General features: G+C 45.8%; 1 long non-coding RNA gene across 3 annotated transcripts; it reads right to left on the reverse strand.

Moving 5' to 3' along the window:
- Positions 1-26965, reverse strand: LOC112584651. 3 transcript variants are annotated; one of them, XR_006550710.1, is made up of 5 exons: positions 26324-26965; positions 24153-24245; positions 23130-23268; positions 7067-7102; positions 1-597 (listed from the first exon to the last, which is right to left on the reverse strand). It is a non-coding gene; the product is annotated as an uncharacterized LOC112584651 (long non-coding RNA). The 3 variants fall into 3 exon arrangements; XR_003108997.2 differs by lacking the exon at positions 7067-7102; XR_003108996.2 differs by lacking the exon at positions 7067-7102 and having other exon boundaries at positions 1-609.
- Positions 26966-27070: the final 105 nt, after the last annotated feature.

Here is a 27070-nt window from a genome sequence, read left to right on the forward strand (position 1 = left end):
ACAAGAAAGCCTTTTTATTTTTTTGAGAGGGAGGCCACAGTAGCTCACTCTCCATATGGTTGCTGTAGAAACATGGAGAAGCAGAAATTAGGCAGGAAATAAAAACTAGGCTAGCCAGAGCTATAGGAAAGTTTGAAGCAGCAAAGTGACAAGGAAAAGGGAAATGGGTGGATGGTTTCTTCTCTGAGATCGGAGCTGAACTACCCAGCTAACAACAGGGCGAGCCATGCAATTATCAGACAGCAAGAAAGTGTTTCTTACGCTCCCACAATGTGCTGCTGTTGAGTTTGGAGTTTGAGGTTGTCTCTGAGATAATCTGGGCTCTTCTGGAAAAAGAAATTCAGCCTTAGCAATCTAAATCATCCAGAGATGCCCATGGAGCCTTTCCTGTCCTGCTTCTTATGACAGAAGAGATTCTGTTTCTGACGCAGGGGTGCCAGAGATGCACTGCAATCCGTTGATTCAACTCAAAGCTCAGGAGGTCAGGAGACTCCTCAACTTGCATTGTGGTTGGTGGGCTGTCGCATCACTGTTTTCTCCAAACAGGAGGCTAGGGCTGGGGTTTCCTTCAAAGGGTAGAGTGAGTGCCAACGCCACCTGTAAAACATGCTGCTCAGAGAAAGCATTGTAAGTGTACAGCTCGTGACAGCCACCTGGGCAATTTAGAGTTTTATTCTCTTATTATGAAAGTGGTAATTGAGGGGGCATTGTAAAATGGGGCTCTGATTAGGACTCCGAATTTATATTCCAACTGGGGAAAAATACATGTGTGTCACTGACAAACTCCAAAACTCTATGAGCTATTGAAATGAGTAAGAGACACTTCATACCAAGAGTAATGGAAAGAGCAGCTGCTGGCAAAGCCCAGACAAAGCAGAGGGCAGAGTGGGCAGGGACCTTGGCCTTTTTGCAGGAGGACTGGGATGATTTGGGACAAGAAAAGGCAAAGGCATAGCTGTCAGGGGCACCTAACAAAGTGGGCAAAGATGGGAAGTGCACACAAAACCTACAGATTTCTGAGGTCGTATGATCCACCCAGCAGGTGGGGAACTTTCCTTTGAGAAGGAGAGAGAGGATGAGGTCATCAGTCATATGGGAGTCACTGGGCTCCTAAGGAGGAGAATCAAGATATTGAAATCAATGTTTTACAGAGATTCATCTGGTATCAAAGAATAGACAGGACAGAAGACAGAAGAAAAACAGAGAGAGTCTCTAGGAAGCTCCCAGAGCTCGCGTGCTCAGGACCGAGGAGATAGGAGGAAGCAGGCAAGCTGACAGCTACTCCGTGTCGGGAAGGGCGAGGCTCTGGGTCCAGGGGATATAGCAGGCAGCGGGGCAGGGAGGCGTGTGCAGATGCTGAGCTCTGTTTCCAACCAACTTGGTAGAACCTTCCATTGAAGCTTCTCTAGCTGCCACCATTGTCACATCCAAACTCGACCTGCACATTGGAATCTGCTCCTGCCAGTGGACTAAGCTCTGAGGCCCCTTGAGGCTATTTTCATTAGCAAAAGTTTCAGGCATTCTCACAGAGACCGCAAACAATCAGAACTTCAGGTAGACATGGATTTATCTCTCCTGTAATCGTCCACATTTCATGCAAAGATGGGCACAATAAAGGACAGAAATGGTATGGACCTAACAGAAGAAGATATTAAGAAGAGATGGCAACAATACATAGAAGAACTATACATAAAAGATCTTCATGACCCAGATAACCACGATGGTGTTATCACCCACCTAGAGCCAGACATCCTGAAACACGAAGTCAAATGAGCCTTACAAAGCATCACTACAAACAAAGCTAGTGGAGGGGATGGAATTCTAATTGAGCTCTTTCAAATCCTAAAAGATGATGCTGTGAAAGTGCTGCACTCAATATGCCAGCAAATTTGGAAAACTCAGCAGTGGCCACAGGACTGGAAAATGTCAGTTTTCATTTCAATCCCAAAGAAAGGCAATGCCAAAGAATCTTCAGACTACTGCACAATTGCACTCATCTCACATGCTAGCAAAGTAATGCTCAAAATTCTCCAAGCCAGGCTTCAACACTACATGAACTGTGAACTTTCAGATGTTCAAGCTGGATTTAGAAAAGGGAGAGGAACCAGAGATCAAATTGCCAACATCCATTGGATCATCAAAAAAGCAAGAGAGTTCCAGAAAAACATCTATTTCTGCTTTATTGACTATGCCAAAGTCTTTGACTGTGTGGATAACAACAAACTGTGGAAAATTCTTAAAGAGATGGGAATACTGGACCACCTGACCTGCCTCCTGAGAAATCTGTATGCAAGTCAAGAAGCAACAGTTAAAACAGGACATGGAACAACAGACTGGTTCCAAATCAGGAAAGGAGTATGTCAAGGCTGTATCTTGTCACTCTGCTTATTTAACTTATATGCAGAGTACATCATGTGAAATCCTGGGCTGGATAAAACACAAGCTGGAATCAAGGTTGCCGGGAGAAATATCAATAACCTCAGATATGCAGATGACACCACCCTTATGGCAGAAAGCAAAGAAGAACCAAAGAGCCTCTGGATGAAAGTAAAAGAGGAGAGTGAAAATGTTGGCTTAAAGCTCAACATTTAGAAAACTAAGATCATGGCATCTGGTCCCATCACTTCATGGCAAACAAATGGGAAAACAATAGAAACAGTGAGAGACTTTATTTTGGGGGGCTCCAAAATCACTGCAGATGGTGACTGCAACCATGAAATTAAAAGACGCTTGCTCCTTGGAAGAAAAGCTATGACCAACCTAGACAGCATATTAAGAAGCAGAGACATTACTTTGCCAACAAAGGTCTGTCTAGTCAAAGCTATGGTTTTTCCAGGAGTCACGTATGGATGTGAGAGTTGGACTATAAAGAGAGCTGACCACCGAAGAATTGATGCTTTTGAACTGTGGTGTTGGAGAAGACTCTTGAGAGTCTCTTGGACTGCAAGGAAATTGAACCAGTCCATCCTAAAGGAAATCAGTCCTGAATATTCATTGGAAGGACTGATGCTGAAGCTAAACTCCAGTACTTTGGCCACCTGATGTGAAGAACTGACTCATTGGAAAGACCCTGATGCTGGGAAAGATTGAAGGTGGAGGAGAAGGGGATGACAGAGGATGAGATGGTTAGATGGCATCACCAACTCGATGGACATGAGTTTGAGGAAGCTCTGGGTTTGGTGATGGACAAGGAAGCCTGGCGTGCTGCAGTCTATGGGGTCACAAAGAGTTGGACATGACTGAGCAACTGAACTGAACTGAATCGTCCACATGTGATGGCCCATGGTCGCCTGTATCTCAGACCAGCTCCCCGCTCCCCAGTGGCTCTACTATCCCTGTGGTATTCTCTTCTTAGTGTTCCCCGAACTGGCTTGCTCCAGCCTCCATGGTCTTGGCAGCAGGACGGAGGAAGGTGTGGAAGGAGAGAACACCATTTCCTTTTAAGGAAATGACCTACAAGTTGCACCTACACCTTTGGTCAGACCCAATGTGTTGCCACATCCAGGGGCAGAGAACTTGGGAGATGGAGTCGGTGTCATGGGCAGCCTGGGTGAAAGTTCCATAACCCTGAAAAAGGGACAGATGGCTGCTGAGGGGTCACCTGCAGTTTCTGTTACAAAAGCACTTCACCTAAATTAATAAACCAGACCTTTCTGAGCAGTGTGGAAAGAATGGCCCAAGAAAATGATGGGACCATTAACAGAAACAAGAGGAGTGAGGAGGGGCCAGCAAGACAAGCGAGATGATTAATTCCTGTGGGGATGTTGTTTGTTTTATTGAATTATGATTGATTTACAATATTGCATTAGTTCCTGGTATACAACGAAGTGGTTCAGTTATACATAATTCTTTTTCAGATTTTTTTCCATTATAATTTATCTGACAAGATAGTGAGTATACTTCCCTGTGCTATACAGGAGAACCTTGTTCGTTATCTGTTTTATATATAGAAGCTTGTATCTGCTGACTCCTAATTTGTACTTCTCCACCTCCCTCCTTTGGTAACCATGTTTGTCTCCTATGTTTGTGAGTCTATTTCTGGTTTGCAAGCAAGTTCATGTATCAAGTTTTACATTCCACATATAAGTGATATATCATATTTGTCTTTCTCTGTCTTACTTAGTAGGATAAGCTCTAGGTCCATCCATGTTGCTATAAATGGCATTTCATTCTTATTTATGACTAAGTAATATTCCATTATGTATATGTACCACATCTTCTTTATTCCTCTGTCCATTCCTCTGTCAGTGGACAATTAGGTCGCTTCCATGTCTTGGCAATTGTAAACAGTGCTGCTATGAACACAGGGGTGCATGTATCCTTTTGAATGCTTTCATTTTTTTGTGGATATGTACCCAGGAGTGGGATTGCAGGATGATAGAATAGCTCCATTTTTAGTTTTTTAAGGCTCCTCCACACTGTTCTCCATAATGGCTGCCCTAAGTTACCTTACCACCAGCAGTATAGGAGGGTTTCCTTTTCTCCACATCTCACATGGGGTGTTCTAATGAACCTCCCAAGGGACACAGCTCCTACATTTGGAGACCTGGCCCTGGAGCTCAGGAGAGACAATGGGTTTGGAAACCCATGCGACAGTCCTGATGGCCGAGACCATGAATGCCCTGCCCTAGGACTGAGAGATGAGCCTTCTCAAGGCCTGTCCAGCAGGCTCACAGCACTGTGGGTGAGTTCTAGATTGTCTCCAAAAAGACACCATAAATCCTACTCTCCATTACTGTTGCATGTTCCCAATGGCACTGGAGCTTAACCTTGGGGGAAGAAGAATCAGCATTTGAAACTTTGATTGATAATGACTTATCCTTACTAAGCAAGCTGCTGCCTTCTTGATGTCAATCCCTTGTTGTGCGTGTGCATCTTGGTGGGAACGAGAGACAAAGACAAAAACAGAAGCACTGAGAATTTTCAAGCCACCTCTCAAAGCACCAGCTGCCTTTTCTTGTGGGCGCCAGCATTTTATAGTATCCCGAGTGTTTCACCCCCATGGCTCTGTCGACCATTTTTAAGGTCTTTACACCAAAAAAGTAGGATTAGTGTCAAATGGATGGATGCCATCACTTTCACCTGGCAGAAGAAAGGGTCTTTGGCTGGAATGAAGTTGGCTCCAGAGCATAAAGTGGTCCCTGCTCCAGGCTGCTTGGAAAGAATCTAGCTGAACTGGGAGCCAGCAGCCCAGTGCTCTAGAAGATCAGTGTAAATATCAAGTGCTGAGGGAACGTGTCAGATGTGGCAGAGAAGTGGGGCACTTTTCTAACCCACAGATCTGTGGAAGGCTCTCAAAATCACAACTGTAAGAATGCTGTTTTGTCTGGTGACATTCTGTGTAGGATGTTTAGATTTACCCCGTGTGCAGGGGAAACCAAGAGTCAAATGTAGTCCGGGTGATGCTTGGCAGTTTGCGCTTCTTTCCAGCCAGCAAGGTACAGTTAGCAGAGAAGTAAAGTCGTGCCCACTTTAGTAGCTCTGTGAACTTATGAGGCAAATGTAGCAAAGAGGCACCTGATGCCTTTGCTTCCAGCACAGAAGGAAACTAAGACTGACAGAGTGCGTCATGCATGTGGAACACTTTACATACGCCACCGCATTTACCATCCCAGCAATTCTAAGGGAGGGGTTTTGTTACTCCTACTCTACAGATAGGGAACCCAAATATCTGAGAGGTTAAGTCACTAACCCAAGGTCACACAGCTAGTAAACTGTGCGGCCAAGATATAAGCCCAAGTCAGTCTTCACACTGTAACTCGGGGAAAAGGAGGTTTAAGAAGAGGGTCTTCCCTGGTGGTTCAGCGATTAAGATGCCACGTTCTAAATGCAGTGGGGCATGGGTTCAATTCCTGGTTGAAGAACAAAGATCCTGAAGGCAAAATAAAGAACAAGCCATGCTGAATTTATTTCAGCTTAATATTTATGCCATGTCTTAAATAGGGCAGGATAAGACAAAACTTAGGAGTAAGGTATTGGATACCATTTCATAGGATGCATGAGAAGTGGTAAAAACACATTATCAAAAATAAATGTGCAGGATATACATGAAGAGGAGTACAGAAAAGGATGAAATCATCATAAAGGGACTATACCAAGAATTTTTTACTAGGTAGTATTATATAAAATCCTGTACAGTTTTTCTATAAAATCTAATATCTATAGATTAGTAAGATTAAAGTCTATTTTAAAACTAAACTAAATAAGAACAGAAAAGTAAAAATATAATATGTGGCAGCAAATGAGCTTATTGAAAGAAATATGGAACCTACCAGAATGATTAAAATTAGAGGACTGAAAATACCAAATGTCAGTAAACGTCTAAAGCAGCTGAACTCTCAGACACCATTTGGTCAGAAGTTAAACTGGGTCTTTTTAAAACTGTTTAACATTATCTACTAAAGCTGAACACACACCTGCACTCTGGGCCACTAATTCCACTTCCAGGTAAATACCCAACACAATGCAGATGCTCGTCTGCCAAACACCCAGGCACTCACGGCATGTCTGTCTGTGATGGCCAGTGTCTGGACAGAACCCAGATATCTCTCCAGCAGATGGACAGTTCCAACCTTTTGGCTTTAAAGCCATTCATGATTTCCTGCTGTTTCGCTGATCTAACTTTATCCTCCATTCCTTTTCCTTAAAAGCTCAAAGTTCCAAAAAGGCAAAGTAGCTCAATACAGGCCCCTGCCGGGTGCTGCAGGGAAATGGTGTTGAATACCCTCGGGCTTATGCAGTCAAGGCAGCTGGGGTCAGAGGATGAAGGATTGTGAAAGGACTTGGGAGTCATGCTACTATATATAAAGTACTGAATTAATAAGGACCTATTGTGTAGCACAGGGAACTCTACTCAGTACTCTGTAATGACCTATGTGGGAAAAGAATCTTAAAACCAGTGGATATATATCAATATAGATGTAAAACTGATCCCTTTGCTGTACAGCAGAAAGTAGCACAACATTGTAAATCAACTATACTCCAATAAAAATTTGAAAACAAAACAAAAAGAGCTAAGGAGTCAGACAGACAATTCACCACCCTGGGAAGGCTTGCCTGTACTTACATTTCAAAGCATGATAAAAACTGGATCCACTCACTTCTGTTCCAAAGGGCCATAACAATCCAAGGACACCAGTGTTTTGATTTAAAGAAAGAAGAGATTCACAAAAGGGCTAATAAGCATACAAAAATGTCCAAGCTCATCAATACTCAAAAAACAAACAAAACCCAGCACAATTTTTGTAAATGTTTTAACATGAAGTGGTGGAAAGGTGGAGATAAGCCTTCTTACTCACAAGGGGAGGGAAGGGGGCAATGGTGCCTTGATACTAAGTCATTGAACACCTGAACTCACATATACACTTTGTCTTCTTTTCAAATCATCTAGGGAAATGATAGTGGATGCATGCAAATCGCAGGGTTAATCTTGGTAGCAAACCTAATAGCCCAACCACAGGAGGTTGATTAAATAAATTATGATGTATCTATCCATTTTGAAATGCTGCAGGAAAATAATGACACAAAAATATATTCACAATATATCATTTGCAAAGTGTATTGAACATATACATAAATCTGTGCATAGACACATGAATAGAAACACTCAAAGTCTATACACCAAATCGGTGGGAATATGGGATGTTTAAATGTCCTTCTTCTGTTTATCTATGTTTTAAAAGTTTTCTAAAATGAATTCCCATGACTACTGGATTAAGAAAAACAATAAACATTATTATGTTCAACAGTATAAAAGAGTCAGCTGAGAACTGGCTGCAGCCTCGTGGTTCCCGGGCAGGAACCCACCCCACACCAGCTCCCACCCACCCACTGCCTCCTGCCCCTGGGCTTCTCCAGCCTTGAAAGCCACAGCCAGCCTCTGTGATGGCAGTTGGCGAGAGGGTAGGGAGCTTGTGATGCTCCTGGGCTCCTGGGGGAGGAGGAGTGAGATCCTGTCAATGTCTCCTGAACATCCCCAACACACACACACACACACACGAATGCTCCCTACACAACTGCCAGTCTTTGCAGGATTAACAGATGAGGTAACTAGGAGTTGAATCCGTGTAACTGAGCTGGCTGCCATCTCACCACCAGACACAGCATTGTTTCTAGGAAATACATTCCAGGTTCCAAAATACTGACTTATTAGCAGTTTTTGGCAGCTGACACACAAGTAAACTGGGAAATGCCCAATTACCTCTTCTGGCAATTAGGGATTGTTCAGTGCCAGCCAACAATAAGGATTCCTGGAGGAGGGCTGCCCTCAAAGGTTCCATCTCTTGCTACTGGCTCGGCGACCGTTAAGTAAATCCAAGCTACGTGACAGTGGAATCTGCAGGTTCGCTGACTATGGACACGGGGTCTGGTCAACTCTGCCAGACTCCACGGAGACACCCGAAGGTGCCGAGGATGACATCACAGAACCCCACTGAGGCGACCGTCATACTAAGTGAAGTCAAACTAGAAAGACAAATATCGTATGATATCACTTACATGTGGAATCTAAAACACGACACAGATGAATTTATCTATGAAACAGAGATAGACTTACAAAGAGAATAGACTTGTGGTTGCCGGGGGGAGGGAGTTGAGGGAGGAAAGGATTGGGAGTTTGGAGTTAGCAGATGAAATAACAAAGCCCTACTATATAGCGCAGGAGACTATACTCAATATCCTGTGATAATCCATAATGGAAAAGAACATGAAAAAGAATATATACATATATATTATACATATATAACCAAATCAGTTTGCTGTGCAGCAGAATTAAACACAACATGGTAAATCTAAATAAATAAAAATAACAGAGCTACGTATAAAGTCACGTGTTCTTATAGCCATGCCACTTCCACGAGGTACTTCAAATATATCCCTCTGCCCTTTTTCTTCAAGCTTCTTTACTTTATTTTTATTTCTTTATTTATTCTATTATCTTTATTTCTGGCTGTGCTGGGTCTTTGTTGCTGCTCTGTAGTTGCGACTCTCTGGCTTAATTGCCCCACGGCATGTGGGATCTTCCTGGACCAGGGGTTGAACTTGTGTCCCCTGCACTGGCAGGCAGATTCTTACCTGCTGGACCACCGGGGAAGTCCCCTTCAAGCTTCTTAAAGCTACATTAAGGACCAGCTTCTGTAGCTCATGAATCTAGTTAATCAAAATGATTTGTTAAGCCTATTAACTTGTCAAGAGTTCAGGTTTTATGAACAGAAGTCAACAGACTTTGGGCTATGGCAGCTCAGGATAAGAGCCAGCCTCCCAATGACTTGGAAATTGGTGAGTTTGTAGGGTTCCCTCACCAGCAGCTGTGAAGCAGGCAGAAATGAAGCTGAGTTTGGGGACAACACTGTCCTCCTGTCTAGGTTGTGGGGCTGCCCTACAAGTGGGTGAAGGACCTCAGCAGTAGGGTCAGGCCTCCCTCAGCAGCCATGCAGGCAAATCTAGAAGGAAGACCAAGAAATGGGAGCGGAAACAAAGTGCTTTTCTATGCCAAAGTGCGGTGTGAAAGTTTTAGTGTATCCATTCCAAAAGCAAAAAGTGCAGTGATTTAACAGTTCTGTGCCCAGCTTTGCTAGGTGCCAGAGCAGTCAATGGCAACCCACTCCAGTACTCTTGCCTGGAGAATCCCATGGACGGAGGAGCCTGGTAAGCTACAGTCCATGGGGTCGCTAAGAGTCGGACATGACTGAGTGACTTCACTTTCACTTTTCACTTTCATACATTGCAGAAGGAAATGGCAACCTACTCCAGTATTCTTGCCTGGAGAATCCCAGGGGCAGAGGAGCCTGTTGGGCTTCCATCTATGGGGTCGCACAGAGTCAGACACGACTGATGCAACTTAGAAGCAGCAGCAGCAGCAGCAGCAGCAGGGTGCTGAAAAGAGTACCAGGATTACAGCCGTGAAGGGACTAGTTCGGCCTGGGATAAGCATTTACAGGACTACCAAAGACCATAGGGACACCTATTTTACAGGGCAGGGGACATTTAAGATGACCTTTGAAGGATCTGTAGGAGTATGCCAGAAATAATAAAGAGGAGCAAAGCCCTGGAGAGGTGAGCAGATGTGGCAGGTTTAGGGGATATGAGTGGAGTAACCAGAATATAATGGGGCTTAACAGGGGTTGCTATCACATGAGATGGGAAAGGGATAGATTATGAAAGATTTTATGCATAATGCTAAGAAGCTTGTGTAGTCTGATCATAAAATAAAGATCTCCTGATGCTTTACTAGAGCCTTGCTTCTAAGCATCATCTGATCTCTTAAGGATGAACAATGGTGTTCTTATCTCATTTCTTTGTTCATCTTTTTAATCTCAAGTGAGTACTTTAACCATCATAATTTCTTGTTCTTTCTTATTCTGACATGAAGCTGCTCAACAATGGAATAATTCATTTCTTTATTTCTCAATATTGCCCTTTTGAAGATTTCAGGTTTTATAAAAATCTGAATACTCATGGCTATTGTTACGCAGGGATAGCCTGAAGGTACTTCCAAAGCACAGCAAAGAGGCTAGTTTCCTGGGGACAAAAGGGCCTGTGTTAGACCTGATCCTGGAGCTCTGGCACCAGGGCACTGGGAGAGAGATTAAAATGCAGAGTCAGAAACTGAGCTGAAATCCACATTAATATCAGCAGCGAGTCCAGCTACACAGTCTCCACAAACCGTCTCCCACGACGCTGAGAATATGTGCATTTGAGGCACAGTAAGTAATGCCAGGCTTCATAACCCCCTTCCTTTCCACTCATCCCAGATAGCTGTGATACCAGCTGTATACAGCAGCCTCCACATTTTATTTCTCTGACTCTGACCTCTTTTGATTCCTGCATCCACCTGCCTACACAGCATCCCAACTCACACTTGACAGATCTTGATCTCTGCATCCCTCCTGTGGCAGAATGTATTTCCCAAAGAGGGCAACAGGATATCCACCATTCCATATGTTCCTCTAGAATATGATACTGACACCCCCCATGGAGATCCAGGGTCCGTGTCCCCTGCCCTTGAGCTTGGCAGACCTCTATGACTCCCTCAAGTAATAGAGAATAGTAGAAATGAGCCAAGGGACTTCCAGGGCTGGGGCATTAAAATGCCACACCCTTTCACCTTGTCTGCGTCTCACTCTTGGAGCCTGGCCCCCCAAGAGGGGAGGGACCGAACACTGGTGCAGAAAGGTTAGATGTGGGGGTTGTGGCCAGCAGCCAGTGTCAACAGCAGGCATGCACGGAGCCTCAGCTGGCCCAGCCAGCGTGTGAGCCGTCTCACCCACCAGGTCCCCACTGAGTTCTGCCCACACAGCAGGCTTGTGAGCAGAACTGAGTTTGGGATGGTCTGTCACTCAGCGATTGATCGCTGAAACCCCCAGTCCTGCTCCCTTCTCCCCCACCTCCCAAACCAGCTGCTTCTCTTTCTCAGATATTAGAAATGTTGATTACCCCATGGCTCAGGCCAGTGCCTGGAGACACTCACTGTTCACTCACTTCTCACGTCTAATCTATCAGCAGATTTAGCTGATTTTACCTTCAAAATACATACAGAACCCATCTACTTCCCATTAGTTCACTGCCCATGCCCCACAAGCCTCTATCATCTTGGAGGATGGTGGCAACAGTCCCCGCCCCCCAGCATGTGGAACTACCCCCTCCTCTCCCAGAGAGGACACATTCTGTATTGACTTGTTATTTCCCCAGTGTCCTGTCTCGTCCGACACGTAAGTGAGCTGCAGGGGCAGGACCATGGCTTGTGGGCTGCTGCAGCCCTAGGAACAGAACAGACCCGAAACTGACAGGCATATAGTGAATGTCTGCGAACCAGACTCTGAAACCTGCAGCAAAGACCACTGACAACATAGAACATGAGTCAGTCAGAGGAGCCCACCTTTGCTTCTGCCTCCTTAACTCAGATTTTTGTTTTTAATGGCCAATACAACCCAAATTGGCTTTTTTCCAAGATGTGGTCTTAGATGAGCCATATCTCAGCTCTGACATTTTCCTTGTCTCCAAAACAGGAATAGTAAAACTCTGTTCTTGCAGGGGTCGTTGAAGGATGAGAAAGAGTATGAAAAGTCCCCACCACACAGAAGACACTGAGTATGATGTTAGCATTGTTGTTGATATTAATAAAAGTAAATGGCAATCATATTGGGCCACGAAGGAGTTTTTGTCTTGGGGGACTGGGAGTCATGGAAGGATTTTAACCAGGAAATTACCCAGTTAGATTTGTGTTTCACAGAGCTCTCTGTGGACCTTGGAGCCTCCCAAAACTCTCTCTGGGACATTCCGTGTTGTGCATGTATGGGCTTCACTGGAGTGTCCCTAGGTCTCTTTAGATCTCAGTGAGTCTGCGTCCCTGTTAAGGTCAGAACCACTGGGAAGGGAAGAAGGTGGTGAGGTAAGCAGACAGGGGCAGTGGGAGGTATGAGGAGGTGGCAAGTCAGGAAAACACTCACGCGGACCTACAGGGACCACATAGTAAGGGCCTGAGGCTTCCCATCAGCAGTCACGTGAGGGAGCCGCCCTGGTATGGAGCCCCAGCCCCAGTCTGAACTTCAGATGCTGCAGCCTCTCAGGAGACCCCAAACTAGAACTGTCTAGTTAAAGTGCTCCGGATTCCCGAGTCACAGAATCTGTGTGCAGCAACACACTTATTGTATTAAGACACTAGTTTTGGTGTAATTTGTCACAGTGCAATAAATGACAGATCCCTTTAACTCCCTCCAACTCCATTCCTGGGCATCACTGCTTTGACCCACTTAATAATCCCTTCTTTATAATATTTTTGCACATGGACCAAGGCAAACGGACATCAGAGCCTAACTCTTAGACTCTGCACTGCACAACCTCCCAGCTTCCTTTCCATAACAATATAACATTTGCACCACACTCTAAAGCTTACAGATTGCATGGTCACACTTCATCGTCACAGGAAACTTAGGGTAAGGGAAACACTTGCATTTCCCCATTTTGTAGTTCAAAAAACTGAGGCTCAGGGGAACTGAAATGATTTGTCCAAGGTCACAGAGGTAGTGCGTGGTAACAGGAATTCAAACCAGGTCTTCTGATTCAAAGCCCAGCCTCTCTCTGTATTAGTTTGCTGGGGCTGCCATAACAAAGTAGCATGAACGGAATGGCTCAAAACAGTAGAAATGTATTCACTCACAGATCCAGAGGCTGGAAGTCCAAACTCAAGGTGTCAGCAAAGTCCTCCTAGAAGCTCTGAGGGAAGATGTGCTTCACAGCCTCCCAAGATCCTGGTGTTGGTGGCAGTCTTACCCACGAGTCCCCTTGTGACTGCACCATCTAACCTCTGCCACCATCCTCACATGACTTCACCTTATGCTGTGTCTCTCTACTCTTCTTATAAGGACACCAGTGTTACTGGAGTAAGAGTCCACCCTAAAGACCTGATCTCACTTCTTTAACTACATCTTAACTGTACCTGCAAAGACCCTGTTTTCAAATAAAGTCCCATTCATAGGCACCAGGGCTTAGGTTTCCATCTTATCTTTTGCCGGGACACAAATTAACCCAGAAAACCTTCATAGTTATTTTCTTGCCTAGTAGACAGTCTACAGACAGTCACTGAACTGGGCCTAAATGGGATTCTTGGGATTCTCCTTTCCCCCCAGGTGAAGCCTGGAAGAATTCACAAATGGCCACGAGGGGGCACCACTTGATCAGACAATAACTGAAATATGTGTTAGTTTATTAAATTCCTTCATGAATTGTTTCTTAATTTTATTTCTTAAATTAGGATCTTCCCATTTGCTAGTCCAGTGAGATTCAAGGATTTATTGGCTTTCCAATTACAGGTTTCTGAGCAGCTTTAAAAATCACTGCTCCCACCTTTGGAGCCACCCTGTGCTGCTAGGTTCTTCAGGAAGAGGGTGTCTCCTTGGTACTTATTCAGGGCACTCCCTTGGGATGAGCTCAGTTAGAGGGGCCAGGAGCTCCCACTGATCCTGAGATTCAACTGAATACAAAAGTACGTGGAGGAGCAGGATGGTCATCCCTCTCGGACTGGCTCAAGCTCCTATCTCGCTAAGGGAATTTCAACTCTCAGAGAAGCTGCCCAAGAAGAGAAGTCTGTTCTGGCCGCCGCTTGCTCCCCCCCCTTACCCCTCTCTTTCCTCATGTCCCACAGACTCGCCCCCAAACCTACAGCACTGCTGCTGCTAAGTCGCTTCAGTCGTGTCCGACTCTGTGCGACCCCATAGACGGCAGCCCACCAGGCTCCCCCGTCCCTGGGATTCTCCAGGCAAGAACACTGCAGTGGGCTGCCATTTCCTTCTCTGATGCGTGAAAGTGAAAAGTGAAAATGAAGTTACCCAGTCGTGTCCGACCATCAGCGACCCCATGGACTGCAGCCTTCCAGGCTCCTCCGTCCATGGGACTTTCCAGACAAGAGTACTGGAGTGGGATGCCATAGCACATAAGGTCCCCAAAAGCCCTCAGTTCCCCAGAGCACATCTCCAACAAAGAAAATCGCCAGTCCCTGAGGGTCAGTAATGAAGAAAGGCCCCTCGTTACCCACATTCAGTGTGCAGCTTGTAAGCTGAGCAAGAAGGGGCAGCAGGAAAACCCACAGAAACAGCCTCAGAATAACTGTCCCTGAGTCCCAGCCCTGAGTGGTTCACCCATCCTGGGGATGCTGGCTTGCGGCCTTGGCACGGACTAGGGGCTCCCCTGGGATGGTTTAAAGACTTGTAATGGTCTCCATGGGCCTCCCTGGGGGCTCAGACAGCAAATAATTCACTTGCAATGCAAGAGACCCAGCTTCAATCCCTGGGTTGAGAAGATCCCCTGGAGAAGGAAATGGCTACTCATTCCAATATTCTTACTAGGAAAATTCCATGGACAGAGGAGCCTGGCAGGCTACAGTCCTTGGGGATCGCGAAGAGTCAGACATGACTAAGTGGCTAACACATTCACATAATCTCCATGGCCATCATTCCTGTTCGCACACAGGTGGTACCAGCTTCCACTGATCCAGTCACTGATCCCACACATATTCAGGGGCATCTAAAAAGTGCCTGGATCAAGAGCAGGTGCTAGAGAGGAAAAGGGAGCACAGCAGTGGTCAAGTGGGTCCTTAGACACTCCTGGGTCAAAGGCTTCAGACTCCTGGCCCAATGACACTGAGCCATTGCTCAATTATGGAGTCAGGAAACTAAAAGAAAGAAAGAAACTGAACAAATTGGGCTGTAAGAATGGAAATGGACCATCTCAACAAAGGGGATCAGGGAAAGTCCTGAGTTTCAAGAGCCTCCTGAGAATGGCAAGAGAGTGAGGAGGGGGCCCTGCACACACACTCTGTCTCCCACCTTTGATGGCTGACATGGCGTGGCTGCAGCCCTGGAGAGCTCTGCTGACTGGGAAGTGGGGGGAGCAGTCTTGAAGGGGAGAGAGCAGCCCCCAAAATGGATAGCTTGCACTTTAGCCCACGGTGTATTTTCAACTCTTCTATACTTCTAACCAGAGGACTACCTCCCAGCAAGACATCCTCACCTCCAGACATGGTAGCTCCGACATCCACTGCATTTAAACACTCTACTTAGCCTCTGCCCCCTCCCTTGCATGTCCTTCAGGCAGCCAGGGCCCAAGTCCTTCAGTAAGGAAGCCCACCCCCACCTGGCCCATACCAGGATTCCTCATGTGTGGGGACCACCTGTATCAGAAAACTGAGAGGTTGGTTAAAAAATATATGGATCCTTGGGTCCTGATGCAGGACCAGTGAATCAGAGCCCCTGGAGTTGGGATCCAGAGTCTGTGTTCCTGCCAGTCTCCTAAGTGTTTACAGTTTCAGACTCGGCAGAAGCCTGGGCATCACGTCTGAGAAGACAGTGGGACCTATATACTGTGTACCCTTGTGCGGCATTTGGGTGATGAAAAGTGTTACTTATGGGTTGAATTGTGTCCCCACCCCCACACCCATATGTTGAAGTCCTAACTCCTAGTTCCTCAGAAAGTGAACTTTTATTTAGGGTCGGGTTTGCTGCAGATGTAATTTGTTGAGGTCATTGGGGTAGGCCCCAGGTAGTGCTAGTGGTAAAGCACCCGCCTGTCAATGCAGGAGACCTAAGAGATGCGGGTTCAGTCGCTGGGTTGGGAAGACCACCTGAAAAGAGCACGGCAACCGACTCCAACACTCTTGCCTGGAGAATCCCATAGACAGAGGAGCCTGTCAGACTATAGCCCATGGGGTCTCAAAGAATCAAGCATGACTGATGTGACTTAGCACACATGGGGTAGGTTTAATTCAATGTGACTGGCGTCCTTAAAGAAAGGGAAAATTTGAACACAGATACACACACAGAGAGCAGACCATGTGAAAATGAAGATGGGGGGTTTCAATGACCACCAGAAGCTGAGAGCAGCAGGAACAGATCCCCTTTCACAGCCTCAAAGGGAGCCAACCCTGCCCACACCTTGATCCCAGTCATGTTGCTGCCAAGACTGGGGGACAATAAACGTCTACTATTTAAGCCTCCGAGTCTGTGGAATTAATACTTTGTCACAACAGCCCTGGAAAATTCATAGAGGAGTAGAGGTGGTATTTGGCACAGTTTGGGCCAAATAAATAGATGTGGAGGCCAACAGAAAATTCCGAGTTTGGAGGAAGGAGGGCAGGCTGCAGATGGAGGATAAGGCAGGTGTCCTCACAGTGGGAAAATCTGCCCTGCCTGCTCTGCAATTTTACAGAACATATTATATTTTCCCATAGGAAAGCCTGTAATCTTCTACCAGAATTTCTTAAAAATAAGCCTAGAGAGGGTTGGGAAAAAGCATGAAAGAGCTTTTAGGGTGACATAAAGATTCTATATCATGATGGTTGTTGTTGGTTGTTCAGTTAAGTTTAGTCCAGTTCAGTCGCTCAGTCATGTCCGACTCTTTGTGACCTCATGGACCCCACAGCTTCCCTGTCCATCACCAACCACCGGAGCCTACTCAAACTCATGCCCATCACGTCAGTGATGCCATCCAACCATCTCATCCTCTGTCATCCCCTTCTTCTCCTACCTTTAATCTTTCCCAGCATCAGGGTCTTTTCAAATGAGTCAGATCTTCCCATCAGTAGGCCAAATTATTGGAATTTCAGCTTCAGCATCAGTCCTTCCAATGAATATTCAGGATTGATTTCCTTTAGGATGGACTGGTTGGATCTCCTTGCAGTCCAAGGGACTCTCAAGAGTCTTCTCCAGCACCACAGTTCAAAAGTATCAATACTTCAGCACTCAGCTTTCTTTATAGTCCAACTCTCACATCCACACATGACTATTGGAAAAACCATAGCTTTGACTAGACGGACCTTTGTTGGCAAAGTAATGTCTCTGCTTTTCAATATGTTGTCTAGGTTGGTCATAGCTTTTCTTCCAAAGATCAAGCTTCTTTTAATTTCATGGCTGCAGTCACCATCTGCAGTGATTTTGGAGCCCCCCAGTATAAAGTCTCTCACTGTTTTCATTGTTTCCGCATCTGTTTGCCATGAAGTGATGGGACCAGATGCCATGATCTTAGTTTTCTAAATGTTGAGCTTTAAGCCAACTTTTTTACTCTCTTTCACTTTCATCAAGGGGCTCTTTAGTTCTTCTTCACTTTCTGCCATAAGGGTGGTGTCATCTGCATATCTGAGGTTATTGATATTTCTCCCGGCAATCTTGATTCCAGCTTGTGCTTCATCCAGCCTGGCATTTCACATGATGTACTCTGCATAGAAGTTAAATAAGCAGGGTAACAAGATACAGCCTTGACATACTCCTTTCCCGATTTGGAACCAGTCTGTAGTTCCATGTCCAGTTCTAACTGTTGCTTCTTGACCTGCATACAGATTTCTCAGGAGGCAAGTCAGGTGGTCCAATATTCCCATCTCTTTAAGAATTTTCCACAGTTTGTTGTGATCCACACAGTCAAAGGTTTTGGCATAGTCAATAAACCAGAAGTAGATGTTTTTCTAGAACTCTCTTGCTTTTTCAATGATCCAACAGATGTTGGCAATTTGATCTCTGGTTCCTCTCCCTTTTCTAAATCCAGTTTGAATTCTGGAAATTCACGGTTCATGTACTGTTGAAGCCTGGCTTGGAGAATTTTGAGCATGACTTTACTAGCGTGTGAGATGAGTGCAATTGTTCAGTAGTTTGAACATTCTTTGGCATTGCCTTTCTTTTGGATTGGAATGAAAACTGACCTTTTCCAGTCCTGTGGCCACTGCTGAGTTTTCCAAATTTGCTGGCATATTGAGTGCAGCACTTTCACAGCATCATCTTTTAGGATTTGAAATAGCTCAACTGGAATTCCATCCCCTCCACTAGCTTTGTTTGTAGTGATGCTTTGTAAGGCCCACTTGACTTGGCATTCCAGGATGTCTGGCTCTAGGTGAGTGATCACACCATCGTGGTTATCTGGGTCATGAAGATCTTTTTTGTACAGTTCTTCTGTGTATTCTTGCCATCTCTTCTTAATATCTTCTTCTGTTAGATCCATACCATTTCTGTCCTTTATTGTGCTCATCTTTGCATGAAATGTTCCCTTGGTTGTTACATGATGGTATAAAATTTGTCAAGACTCATTGAATTATATATAAAACTGGTGTATTTTGTTGTATGTAAATTATACCTCAGTCAAGCTGATTATTGGAGAAGGAAATGGCAACCCACTCCAGTAATCTTACCTGAAAAATCCCATGGACACAGGAGCCTGGTGGACTACAGTCCATAGAGTTGTAAAGAGTTGGACACGACTTAGCAACTAAACGACAGTGACAATGACCTGAATAAAGCTGATGCTGAAGCTGAAGCGCCAGTATTTTGGTCACCTGATGCAAACAGCCAACTTATTGGAAAAGTCCCTGATGCTGGGAAAGATTGAGGGCAGAAGAAGAGGAAGACAGTGGATGAGATGGCTGGATGGCATCACCGATGCAATGGACATGAATTTGGGCAAACTTCGGGAGCTGGTAAGGGACAGGGGGCCTGGTGTGCTTCAGTCCCTGGGGTTATAAAGAGTCAACACAACTGGTCAACTGAACAACAAGAAAGCTGATAACAGCTTCCCAGGTGATGCTAGTAGTAAAGAACCGCCTGCCAATGCAGGAGACATAAGAGATGCAGGTTCAATCTCTGGGTTGGGAAGATCCCCTGAAGGAGGGCATGGCAACCCACTCCAGTATTCCTGCCTGGAGAATCCCTTGGACAAATGCACCTGGCGGGCTATAGTCCATGGGGTTGCAAAGAGTTGGACATGACTGAAGCGACTTAGCACACAGGCACCCAAAGCTGATTAAAGTAAAAATAAATCCGTCCAAAAAAGAAAATTCAGGTAAAATTAGTTTGGTGGTGATTGGGGAGAAAATCCAAAATAACAACAAAACAAAAAAATTTTTAAAAAGCACTTATTTTTGCAAACCATCTTTTAAGCAAGAAATCAGGCTAACAATAGGCCATTTGATTTGAAACATAGTACAGAAAGAAAGGGGCTTCCCTGGTGACTCAGACAGTAAAGAATCTGCCTGCAATGCAGGAGACCTGGGTTCTATCCCTTGGTCGGGAAGATCTCCTGGAGAAGAAAATGGCAACCCACTCCAGTATTGTCTATACGGTTGCAAAGAGTCGAACACATCTGAGTGACTAACACACACATGCATTCATGCTAAGTTGCTTCAGTTGTTTCTGACTCTTTGCGACCCTATGGACTATAGCCTTCAAGGCTCCTCTGTCTGCAGGATTCTCCAGGCAGGGTTACTGGAGTGGGTTGCTATGCCCTCTTCCAGGGGATCTTCTTGACCGAGGGATGGAACCTGTATTTCTTATGTCTCCTGCATTGGCAGGCAGGTTCTTTACTGCTAGCGCCACCAGGGAAGCCCCTAACACACACACACACACACACACACACACACACAGAAAAGAAATAGAAAAATATAATAAGTATAATTCCATGGTATTTTAATCAGAAAAATGTAAAGAAAAAAAAGTTTTGTATTATCAGGCAGATAATCTGATATAGAAAATATAATAAGAAAAGGAACCAGAAAATCTTCTTCTGAAAAAAAAATTAAAAGAATTCATGAATAATCCCTGAATATAAGTGTTATTAAATACAGAAATAAGCAGAGAAGCACTACCATTAGAACTAATGGAAGATTCACTGGTAAGTTTCAAATTAAAAGATGACTTTAAAGGGACTCTCAAGAGTCTTCTCCAACACCACAGTTCAAAAGCATCTCTACATATTAATAGGCTTGTTCCAGCAGCTGTATAGAAAGTAGAAGGCAGGGAGGTCAGGAGAGATGCAGAGAGTCCAGTAAGGAGCAGAGGGCACATGGGGAGGGGCAGCACAGATGAGAAAGCTGGAGCCCAGGAGGCTTGCTGAGGGTCAAATGCAGGCGTGAGTGACAGTGGAGTCGAGGACTGCAAGGGTTTGTCCTGAGCAAACTGCCGTGTGCTGAGACAGGAAAGCCCACAGAGGGCACGGGTTTGCTGAGAACTTTGATGTTTGGGTTTTATTTTGTGGGTATTAAGAAACCTCATACTTGTTTAAGTGAGAGATATCAAGTAAGCGATTGTGTACAGGAGGCAAGAGGAAGATCTGGAAGGATCAACTTGACAAGATATTGAAAGCCCTGCGACCGGATGAGATCAACTAATGAGGAAGCGAGTGAGGATAAGAGACCAAGTACTGAACATGGCACACACACACACCCAAGATCCACTTCCAGAGGTGAAACTACAATGTCTGGAATAGAAAATACCCTGGGTGGGATTGACAGCAGATGAAACACCGCAAGAAAGATTAGTGATTTTAAAGATAGGGCAACAGAAATTATCCAAAATGAAACACAGAAAGAAAGACTGGCCAGAAAAAAACAGAGTAGCCATTAACTGGAACAAATTCAAATATAGGTGTGGTCTAAGTCATCAGTGCAGAAGAAGGGGAGGGGAAGAAAGATTATCTCAAGAAAGAATGGCTGAAAAACTTCCAAATCTGATAAAAACTAGAAACTCATACACACACATACCTAAAGAAGTTTAATGAAACTGGAGGACAAAAGCCATGAAGGAAACCACACCAAAGCACGTTGCAGCACATCATAATCAAAGTGCTTAAACCAGAAATGAAGATAAAATCTTAAGTACTGGCAGAGATAAAAGACACCTTGCCTACAAAGGTGTAAAGATAAGAGTGACAGCAGACTTCTGACCAGAAACAAGCCAGAGAACATTTTAATAGGGGGGAAAATGCATTAATTTAGAAATAAAAATTTATCAAAAATATTCAAAAACAGAGATGAAATAAAGACTGTTTTAGATAGACATAAGCTGAAAGAATGCATCACCAGCAGATCTGTGCTTCAAGATCCACTGGGAAAGTCCTGCAGGCAAAAGGGGAATCACAGCAGTGGAGATCTGCATTCTCACTAGGGACTGGGGAATCCTAGATATGCCACCTATGGGCTCAGTATGAAGTGCTTGCTTTTATTGTTGAACAAGGAATTTGCTGGAAAACGTGGTAAAACATACCGTGGAATATATAGGAAGGAGATTCTGACATGTGCTACAACATGGATGAGCCTGGAAGACATGATGCCCAGTGAAATAAGCCAGTTACAAAAGGACAAATGTGTGATTGCATTCACATGATGCAGTCAGATTTGTAGACAGAGAAATGGAATGGTCATTTTCTGGGCTAGGGGGTGAGGGGAATGGGAGTCAGTGTTTTATGGGTGCAGTTACATTTTTGCAAGATGGAAAGAATTTTGTGAATGGAGGGTGTGATGGCTGAACACTGTACATAGAGGTGACCCTTGAACACTGCAGGTTTGAACTGCATGGGTCTACTTATATATGGATTTTTTCAATAAATATACAGTGAACCCCCATTATGCATGGGTTTCGCATCCACAGATTCCACCAGCCACTGATTGAAATTTTCCTCTGTGGTTGGTTAAATCTGTGGCTGTGGAACCACCGAAACAGGACCAACTGCACCACATCATTTTATCCAAAGGAGTTGAGCATCCATGGATTTGGGTATCCACAAGGGCTGCTGAGACCAATCCCCCACAGTCACAGAAGGCTTGAATGACTGAACTGTACTCTTCAAGTCAGATGGTTGAGATGGTCAATTTCATGAGAGGAACTTTATCACAGTTTTAAAAAGAGAGTAAACTGGCTGCTTAAAGCAAAAATAGCAACAACATATGTGGGGTGTATAAGAAATGTGAGGATAGAAGATGCACAGCACAGTGGGTGGGGAAGTTAGGGGTGAGGTGCTGGGAATGGAAAGTGGACAGTGATGAGGTAAAGGATTTACTATAAAATTGTTCTTTTCAGAAAATTTTTTGTTTATTTTATTTTTGGCTGCACTGGGTCTTCGTTGCTACACGGGCTTTTTCTCTAGTTGCAGCAAGCAGGGGCTACTCTCCAGCAGCAGTGTGAGGGCTGCTCAGTGTGGTGGCCTCTCCTGCTGCAGAGCAAGGACTTTAGGGTGCTCTGGCCTTATTAGCTGTGGCTCCCGAGCTCTACAGCACAAGCTCAATAGTTGCGGCACACAGGTCCAGCTGCTCCTCGGCATGTGGGATCCTCCCAGACCTGGGCCTGAACCTGTGTCTCCTGTACTGGCAGGCGGACTCTTTAACACCAAGCTACCAGTGAAGCCCCAAGTGAAGTGAAGTGATTGTTGCTCAGTCACGGCTGACTCTTGGTGACCCCATGGACTGTAGCCCACCAAGCTCCTCTGTCCATGGGATTCTCCAGGCAAGAATACTGGAGTGGGTAGCCATTCCCTTCTCCAGGGAAATCTTTCCAACCCAGGGATTGAACCCAGGGCTCCTGCATTGCAGGCAGATTCTTCATCTGAGCCACCAGGGAAGACCCAAGACCTAAAACAACCACTAAACAACCACTGAAGACCCTAAAACAACCACGAACATAATCTCACAAGTACTTATTCCTAATAAGCAGAAAGCAAATGAAACAGAATCATTAAAAAATGCCTCTGTCCACCTTAAAGGCTTGGAAGCAGGGACATCCAAGTAGCAGTAACAGGTATACACAGATACCAAAAATTATTGAAGTGTGTAGTTTAAATGTCAGCTATACTTCAGTGCAATTGTTCAAAATAAAAGCAGAATGAGCTACCTGCACAGGTGAGAGCTCCCAGGGATGGCGTGGCAGGGGAGGGCAGGGAAACATCTCTCCACAACCCTCTTCTCTCTTCCTGGAGCAAGAATGACATTGTGCTCTCTGCCTGAGCTGTAACCACATCACTTGCTTTGGCCTGTAAAATGTCAATGAAAGTGATTCTGTCAGCTCCCAGTTGGTCCTCACAAGCTAATCATGTGGCGCCATGTCCTTCTTCTGCCCCAGAGATGGTGGGACTACATGTGCAGCTTAGCCTTGGGTCAGCCTGGGTTTGCCAACAGCATGCAGAGCCGAGTCTCTGCCAGGACGAGGGAGCAGGGCAGGCAGGCTGAGGCAGAGATGGCCTTCACAGACATGTTGGGGCCTCTCTGTTACTACAGCTGACTTAGCCCATGCTGACTGAATACGCCCTGACACCACACATATCCCATTACAGAGGTAGTCCTGCTTGGCCCTAGAAGGCCAACCAGCCCAGCAGCTTCTGCGGGCTCCTCCACCTTAAAAATATGAGTTATATGTCACAGGTGTTACCAGCCTGAGTGTTTAACTAAGGGACCTTTTCAAGACTCCACCAACCTGTGCAGAACTTGGCACTTTCTCACAGTATCATCCAGATACTTTTGAGTCCCCAAACACTCAAACACAAGTTGGCTCCTGTTCTTCGCTTTCAGTTACCAAGGAAAGTCACTGCGACACAGACCATGACCAATGCCTTCCGCCAAGCCTGGCACTGCCAAGATGCCACGTCCTTTTGTTCCCAGTGTCACTGCTCCCTGAAATGTCAGGGTCATGCAGGATTCTCATCCCTAGATCTTTCTAAGGCCCCCTCCAGGGAACTAGGCCACTGTTCCAGGTCCGGCCCTGTGCCTAGGAGCCCATCTGTCCCACTGTCCCCAGCCACGTGGGCTTCTGCCAGTCCTGGGGAACAGGACTTTTCGGGAGCCTGGCAGTCTCCAAAGCTCCTAATTGCTTGTTAAATGTGAGGCATGTCAGGGAACAAAAAGGAAAGTGCCCACTGACCTGAGGAGGAGGCAGTATCTATTTTGGAAGAAATCCTTCTCCTTTCATTTCCCTCAGAAGTATTTCCAGTGTGCCTTGGCTTATGGAAGTCTTCTGTGAGGAGAAAGGAGAAAATAGCTGAAGAAAACACAAATTAATTTTGTGGTAAGTTTCCCTTACACACAATCACCACTACCTCAGAAACAAAGCAGTCTCCAAGAACACTTAGGAGAAACGTGTATTTTCTCTCGAAGATTCAAAAGTAGCTGAGATGCAAATCACCTTTCACATTATTATTCAAGTAAGCCCGGCTCCTTCAAACCTCAGTTCTTGAGTATTTCCCCTTCCAGTTGTGATGTTTGGCTTTATATTTGCAAACTAAGACAAAAATGGCTTCTCCGGGTGGTTTTTCAAAAACAATCTTTCCTGAAGGCCCATCTAAGTATTCGTCTTCTAAGGAAAACTGCTCTCAGTTTTGAAACAATCATTTAATTTTTATTTCTATCACCCTGTCCAGGTTTCACAATTCATCAGGTCCAATTTCAATAACTCATTGACTTCTTCTTATCATCTACAGAAGTTCCTGACAAGAACACTTACATGTAAAGAATGGATCACTATCTTTCTTCTGAAATAGCTCTAATCAGAGTAAGACTACTATACTCAGGAGTGTAGATCAAACCTAACCTGAAGAAAGCAACAATGTGTTCCAGCCACTGAACCAGGGATATATACAAAATAATCCTAGAGAACTACAGTTCCTACCACATTGCCTCTTGAGAAACCTATATGCAGGTCAGGAAGTAACAGTTAGAACTGGACATGGAACAACAGACTGGTTCCAAATAGGAAAGGGAGTACATCAAGGCTGTATATTGTCACCCTGCTTATTTAACGTATATGCTGAGTACATCATGAGAAACGCTGGGCTAGAAGAAGCACAAGCTGGAATCAAGATTGCTGGGAGAAATATCAATAACCTCAGATATGCAGATGACACCACCCTTATGGCAGAAAGCGAAGAGGAACTAAAAAGCCTTTTGATGAAAGTGAAAGAGGAGAGTGAAAAAGTTGGCTTAAAGCTCAACATGCAGAAAACTAAGATCATGGCATCTGGTCCCATCACTTCATGGGAAGTAGATGGGGAAACATTGGAAACAGTGTCAGACTTTATTTTTGGGGGCTTCAAAATGACTGCAGATGGTGATTGCAGCCATGAAATTAAAAAACGCTTACTCCTTGGAAGGAAAGTTATGACCAACCTAGATAGTATATTCAAAAGCAGAGACATTACTTTGCCAACAAAGGTCCGTCTAGTCAAGGCTATGGTTTTTCCAGTGGTCATGTATGGATGTGAAAGTTGGACTGTGAGCCCCAAAGAATTGATGCTTTTGAACTGTGGTGCTGGAGAAGGCTCTTGAGAGTCCCTTGCACTGCAAGGAGATCCAACCAGTCCATTCTAAAGGAGAACGGTCCTGGGTGTTCTTTGGAAGGAATGATGCTAAAGCCGAAACTCCAGTACTTTGGCCACCTCATGCGAAGAGTTGACTCATTGGAAAAGACTCTGATGCTGGGAGGGATTGGGGGCAGGAGGAGAAGGGGACGACACAGGATGAGATGGCTGGATGGCTTCACCGACTCAATGGACGTGAGTTTGAGTGAACTCCAGGAGATGGTGAAGGACAGGGAGGCCTGGCTTGCTGCGATTCATGGGGTCGCAAAGAGTCGGACATGACTGAGTGACTGAACTGAACTGAACTGAACTGAACCACATTGCCCAGGGGGGAGGGGGTGCGGGAAGGGCTCCTCTGTGATGTAGAAGCAGAGTATCTATTTTCTAGGAGAATCAGAGAGAGGAACCATGTAGAGCCAGACAGCTGCTGGGGAGGAGAGGAATGACCAGGGAAGGACTGATGCCAATTTGGAGGACAGACTCAAATGGACTTCAGTAAAATGTATTTTCTAGCATTGCCCCCACCATCCACGTCACTTGGGAGCTTAGCCAGGGCATACCTACTGTGTCTTTTGAACAAGATTGAGTCTTATGTGATACCACGTGGTCCTGATCATGCTCCAATGGAGCAAAATCCCATCCAAAAATCTTTTCCTGTTTATCACTACATTGCCAACAGAAGGGGATTCTGAATTCAGCTGTACTCCTTACATCAAAATATTCAACCAACAACTCCTACCTGTAGAAAATGCACCCGCGGCTGAGGGCCGAGAGATGCTTCCTGTCCAAAGGCCACATTCCCCTAAAGTGGAGTGCAGAGGGGTGACGACTACAGTTTTCTAGGGACTCTTCGGAACAGGTACATCCTGAGACTTTGTCAGCTTTCCCCAGAGGCCAGCTCAGCCCCACCGGCGAGGGCCCCGGAGGTTAGGAGTGAAAGCTCCATCCCCGGCAAGTCAGCCTGCCTCCCAGGCGGCAGCGCTGGCCTCCCGCTGGACACCTGCGGCCACCGCCTCCTAGGTACACATTCACCCCGCCCCGGGTTGATCATTACAGCTCAGAGGAAGTCCTTCCTTGGCCGAGTGCCCCGATGACGACGACCAAGTCTTTGCGGAGGCGGCCCACCTGGCAAAGGGCGGCCTTCCTCTCCCAGGCGGGCACTCAGCCTTCCCTGTGAGGGAGCGGACCCTGCTGGCTCAGCCCCGGACACCCCTAGCCCCTTCTGTCACCTCCGGGCCTGCGGGCCGCCGGCGTCCCCCGACCCTTGCAGACATTGCTGGGGCCGCCCGCCCCCGCGCGCCCTCGCCCCCGGCTTGGCTACGCCCCTCGCCGGACCCGCCCCAGCCGCCCCGTGCGCGCGCCCCCAGCGGACTGGGTCTCGCGCCCCCTCCTCCCCTCCGCCCCTGCCCCTCCCCTCCGCCCCTGCCCCTCCCCTCCGCCCCTGCCCCTCCCCTCCGCCCCTGCCCCTCCCCTCCGCCCCTGCCCC

This window comes from Bubalus bubalis, chromosome 4, assembly GCF_019923935.1.
Source record: "Bubalus bubalis isolate 160015118507 breed Murrah chromosome 4, NDDB_SH_1, whole genome shotgun sequence".
In the NCBI taxonomy this organism is placed as follows: domain Eukaryota; kingdom Metazoa; phylum Chordata; class Mammalia; order Artiodactyla; family Bovidae; genus Bubalus; species Bubalus bubalis.